Raw genomic sequence first — 5,201 nt, 5'->3', positions numbered from 1 at the left:
CAGATGGATCCACAGAGGTTCCCAATAGGTTCCCACAAAATTCTATAGATAAAAAAAAAAAATAATAAGTATATATATATATATGTAGATATATCAGAGACTAATGATTATCCCATATATAAATAATAGGACAATTTTAGGTAAAAATTCTTGTTTATTTCTCTGTTCATTCTTCATATATATATATAGACAGTTGCCCTACTATGATAATAGTTACAGGCACTGTGTCCTATTATTTATATATGGGATAATCATTAGTCTCTGATATATCTACATATATATATATATACTTATTATTTTTTTTTTTATCTATAGAATTTTGTGGGAACCTATTGGGAACCTCTGTGGATCCATCTGGCAGCACTAAGTTTAACCTTGCTACTATAGAGGTAAACATGTCCATTGAGCTTTCATTAGATATTTTCTTTTCCATTATTATTAATTTATCTACACAATATATATTTATAGATATATCTTTCAATATTCTCTACTATTACCTTTATCTTTTTGCTTGCTTTTAGGAAGAATATAGATACAATTTTTTGTCATCTGTATCTTCTCCTTCTTTATGGGAGGAAATCCTCATAAACATTTCATTGTCCGCACCTGCTAGAATCAAGTGGATCTGGCTTCCACTGATTATAAGTGGAATAACTAATCTCCTGATTGCATCCAGTGCCTCTTTGCCGATTCCTAGGCAGGCTTTTCTGCCCAGTTCTCGGAGCTCTTTTTAACGGAAATGGTAAGCGCACTATATATTCCCCTTTATATATATATGTGTTAAAAACACACACATTTTTTCAAATGTTTAAAATAAAACATATTAAATTATTGTACTATATCTGTATTAATGATGAATCTTTATGTCATACACAGACCGCTACATGCATTAAAGGAACAGGAACATTATGCAAGCCCTGATGAAGCACATATAGTGCGAAACTAGTTGGCAAAATTCGCATTAATCTTCCTTAAAATAACCAATTTCCCCTATACCTTGTTTTTCATGTAATTGTGGTTCTGACCATATATATATTTCTCATTGTGTTAATGACTGTATGAAATATGATATTTTTATATTTATATTTACATGATTAAATTATTTTTGATACTACTTTAAACCTTGTGTTTTGTGCGCCTACCTTTGATACCAAGAGCAACACATCTCACATCAAAAAATCCCTATATTCGGAGAGGAATTTACCTCCCCTAATATATGCCAACTTCTTTTTTATTCTTTACAAATTTTGATGGGATTGTGAGTGACTGTTGCTCGAGAGGAAGTCATTCATTCACTCACATAATCTATTTCTGCATCTAAGATCCGAAGGTTAGCCCAGATGCCGTTGTATCTTGTTTTGAGGATTCAAAACAAAGATACGACGCAGGAAATTTGAAAGTACGCCGGCGTATCAGTAGATACGCCGGCGTATCAGTAGATACGCCGGCGTACTCTCTTTGTGGATCTGCCCCTGAGTGTCTTAAAGTTGTAGTAAAGTCTTATTTTGAACTTGTACCTACAGATAAGCCTATAATAAGGCTTACCTGTAGGTACAGTAAATATTTCCTAAACCTGCATGGTTCAGGAGATATTCACACTGCATGCAGCGGGTGACATCACCGACGCATGCGCTCTGAAGAGACGGCATGCATGCACAGGAGTGATGTCATCACAGATCGGCCAATCAGAAGGCCGAAATGCTTGAACCTGGAAGGAAGACTGGTTGAAAAACCTGTCAGCGGTGACAGGGTGCCGTTGGAGAGGTATGTTTTCAGGTAGGTCTTTCATAATGTGCCAGTATGCGGTGCATACTAACACATTATGCCATTGTCTTGCAGGACTTTTTTTTTTCTTTAAAGGGTGCAGATTACTACTGCTTTAATATTCTCCTTGCTAAAGAGGAAACGGTACCTGAGGAACTACATTACAAGGATCTCCGTGCTGGTTCTTCAGTATTCCCCCAAGAGTTATCATGAGGGAAACTCGGAATCAAAGTCCTGCTCCTCTCTACTAAGATGACCAACTTTACACAGAGACACAGTGGGGAACAAGGCATGGTAAGTCAGTAATGGGATTAAAGATCAGCCGCAGGGAGCCTACATGCAATGCCATTAACTATTAATTTGCCTTTTTGGGGCACAGCTTCCTTATTTCCAATTTTACTATTTCCACACCTATTTTTCTATCTCATTATATTTTAACCACTTAAGGACCGCCGCACGACGATATACGTCGACAGAATGGCACGGCTGGGCACATGGACGTATATATACATCCTCTTTAAGAGCCCAGCAACGGGTCACGGTGCGCTCGTGACCTGGTCCTAAGCTCCATGACCGCGGCCGCGAAACCCTTGTACCCGATCGCCACGGATGTCACGCGATCAGTCACAGGAGCTGAAGAACTGGGAGAGGTGAGTGTAAACACACCTTCCCAGTTCTTCTCTGTGGCAATGTCAGTGATCGTCTGTTCCCTGATATAGGGAACGACGATCACTGACATCACACATCCAGCCCCCTACAGTTGGAAACACACATGAGGTCACACTTAACCCCTACAGCGCCCCCTAGTGGTTAACCCCTTTACTGCCACTATAATTTTCACAGTAATCAGTGCATTTTTATAGCACTTTTCGCTATTAAAATGACAATGGTCCCAAAAATGTGTCAAAAGTGTCCAATGTGTCCGCCATAATGTCACAGTCACGAAAAAAATCGCTGATCGCCGCCATTAGTAGTAAAAAAAAAAATATTAATAAAAATGCCATAAAACTATCCCCTATTTTGTAAACGCTATAAATTTTGCGCAAACCAATCGATAAAAAGCTTATTGCGATTTTTTTTTTACCAAAAATAGGTAGAAGAATACATATCGGCCTAAACTGAGGGGAAAAAATGTTTTTTTATATCTTTTTTGGGAATATTTATTATAGCAAAAAGTAAAAAATATTGAATTTTTTTTCAAAATTGTCACTATTTTTGTTTATAGCGCAAAAAATAAAAACCGTAGAGGTGATCACATATCATCAAAATAAATCTCTATTTGTGGGGAAAAAAAGAACGCCAATTTTGTTTGGGTGCCACGTCGCACGACCGCGCAATTGTCAGTTAAAGCGACGCAGTGCCGAATCGCAAAAAGGGCCAAGGTCCTTAACCTGCATATTGGTCCGGATCTTAAGTGGTTAAGATAACAATGATCCTTGTTGACATATCTGACCTACCATCATTAAATTTAGGGGTCTAGCATGTTTTTCCCAAGCCCATGAAAGCCTCCCAATTTCTCAAACAGTTCATTGGTGCCAGGCATAACTGAACACATTCCATTCAATATCATGTCCATGTCAATGAAATATGTCACAATATGAAGAAACCTCTCCTGACAACAGATTTTTTTTTAGCAATGCTCATACTGGCTTTAAATAAAGATTTTGGACACTTTGGACCTATATTGGTAGTACACAGATTATATTTAAAATATAATGAAATATAAAAATAGGTGTGGAAACAAATGTAATGATTGTATGTATGTAACCTAAGAGAAAGATTGGTGTTTTCTGCAAGTGTTGATCCAAATATGTTATGTTAATTATACATAATATAAAAAAGACACAGTAAAAATCTGGATACCCAGGGACAGATTTTGTAAGTAAATAGATCTAAAACTAATGAATAAGGAATGGTCCATGTCTTCAGCCCTGTATGATTAATATTTCATTGAAATATTATCTGTGTACTACCAATATAGGTCCAAATAGCCCCACACATACCAGAAAGAGTTGTGAATGAATGTTTAGTCATTCCTCTTTGTACTAAGCAATGTCCAAAGGTCTGGTTTCCAATTCCTTCATACATATCCCAGTTGTAATTATTTCCTCATACTCTGAATTCCATTTGATTTTTCATTTGCTTGGCTTGCTGCAAATGAAGCCACCCACATTGGAGGGTGGGTCATCCAAAGTGCTCTGAATCTAACTCATTGCTTATCTTTCATATTTGTTTCCTGGATTTAGACAAACCCAAATATAGCTAGCACCCACACATGGAATGTCCCTGTCTACAGACATGTACATGGAGCCTCTATACATTAGTAGTTTGGGGTGTATATAATCTGTACTAAAGACATTCTAGACTGTAATATTAACTGTTCTCTATTTCTCCTTTGAGTAGTGTATTATCTAAATTTTTCACCAAGAGGATTTTTAAACCCACAGGTCTGGGAGTTTAATGGGAAATTTTAAGACTTTTTTTATCCTGGGGCTTATACACCAACTACTGTTTAAGTAAAATTTTCTTTAATAATTTCTCAGCCGTATTTAAGCTCTTTTCATTTATTTCTCTGGGGTGACATTCTATTATGCACCCCAACAGTCAATATCTTCTTCACATAATTGAATTGAGAATATTCATTAATGCACAAAGGGGCTGCATTTATTGTCAGTAGGTCAGATGTTTCAGCAAACATTATGAAATAGTATTTTAATATACAGTTGTGCTCATACGTTTACATACCCTGGCAGAATTTTGATTTCTTGGTAATTTTTCAGAAAATATGATAACACAAAATCGTTTCTTTTACTCATGGTTAGTGTTTGGCGGAAGCCATTTATTATCAATCAACTGTGCTTACTCTTTTTAAATCATAATGTCAACATAAACCACCCAAATGACCCTGATCAAAAGTTTACATACCCTGGTGATTTTGGCCTGATAACATGCACACAAGTTGACACAAAGGGTTTTGAATGGCTATTAAAAGAAACCATCTTCACCTGTGATCTGTTAGCTTGTATTTAGTGTGTGTATGAAAGGTCAATGAGTTTCTGGACTCCTGACAGACCCTTGCATCTTTCATCCAGTGCTGCACTGATGTTTCTGGATTCTGAGTCATGGGGAAAGCAAAAGAATTGTCAAAGGATCTGTGGAAAAAAGGTAGTTGAACTGTATAACAGTAAAGGGATATAAAAAGATATCCAAGGAATTGAGAATGCCAATCAGCAGTGTTCAAACTCTAATCAAGAAGTGGAAAATGAGGGGTTCTGTTGAAACCAAACCACGGTCAGGTAGTCCAACTAAAATTTCAGCTACAACTGCCAGGAAAATTATTTGGGATGCAAAGAAAATCCCACAAATAACTTCAGGTGAAATACACGACTCTCTCAATAAATGTGTTGTTTCAAGATGCACAATAGGGAGGCAATTGA

At 36.8% G+C, this 5,201-nt stretch overlaps 1 long non-coding RNA gene across 1 annotated transcript; it reads left to right on the top strand.

The window, feature by feature from the left end:
• Positions 1 to 316: 316 nt before the first annotated feature.
• LOC120928612 lies at positions 317 to 1,062 on the top strand. The gene is made up of 3 exons (XR_005747253.1): positions 317 to 389; positions 522 to 742; positions 877 to 1,062. It is a non-coding gene; the product is annotated as an uncharacterized LOC120928612 (long non-coding RNA).
• The last annotated feature ends 4,139 nt before the right edge of the window (positions 1,063 to 5,201 follow it).

The sequence above is a fragment of the Rana temporaria genome, chromosome 2 (genome assembly GCF_905171775.1).
Source record: "Rana temporaria chromosome 2, aRanTem1.1, whole genome shotgun sequence".
Lineage (NCBI taxonomy): Eukaryota > Metazoa > Chordata > Amphibia > Anura > Ranidae > Rana > Rana temporaria.
Note: the sequence above shows the minus strand (reverse complement) of the source record. Positions and strands in the feature narration are given on the sequence as shown.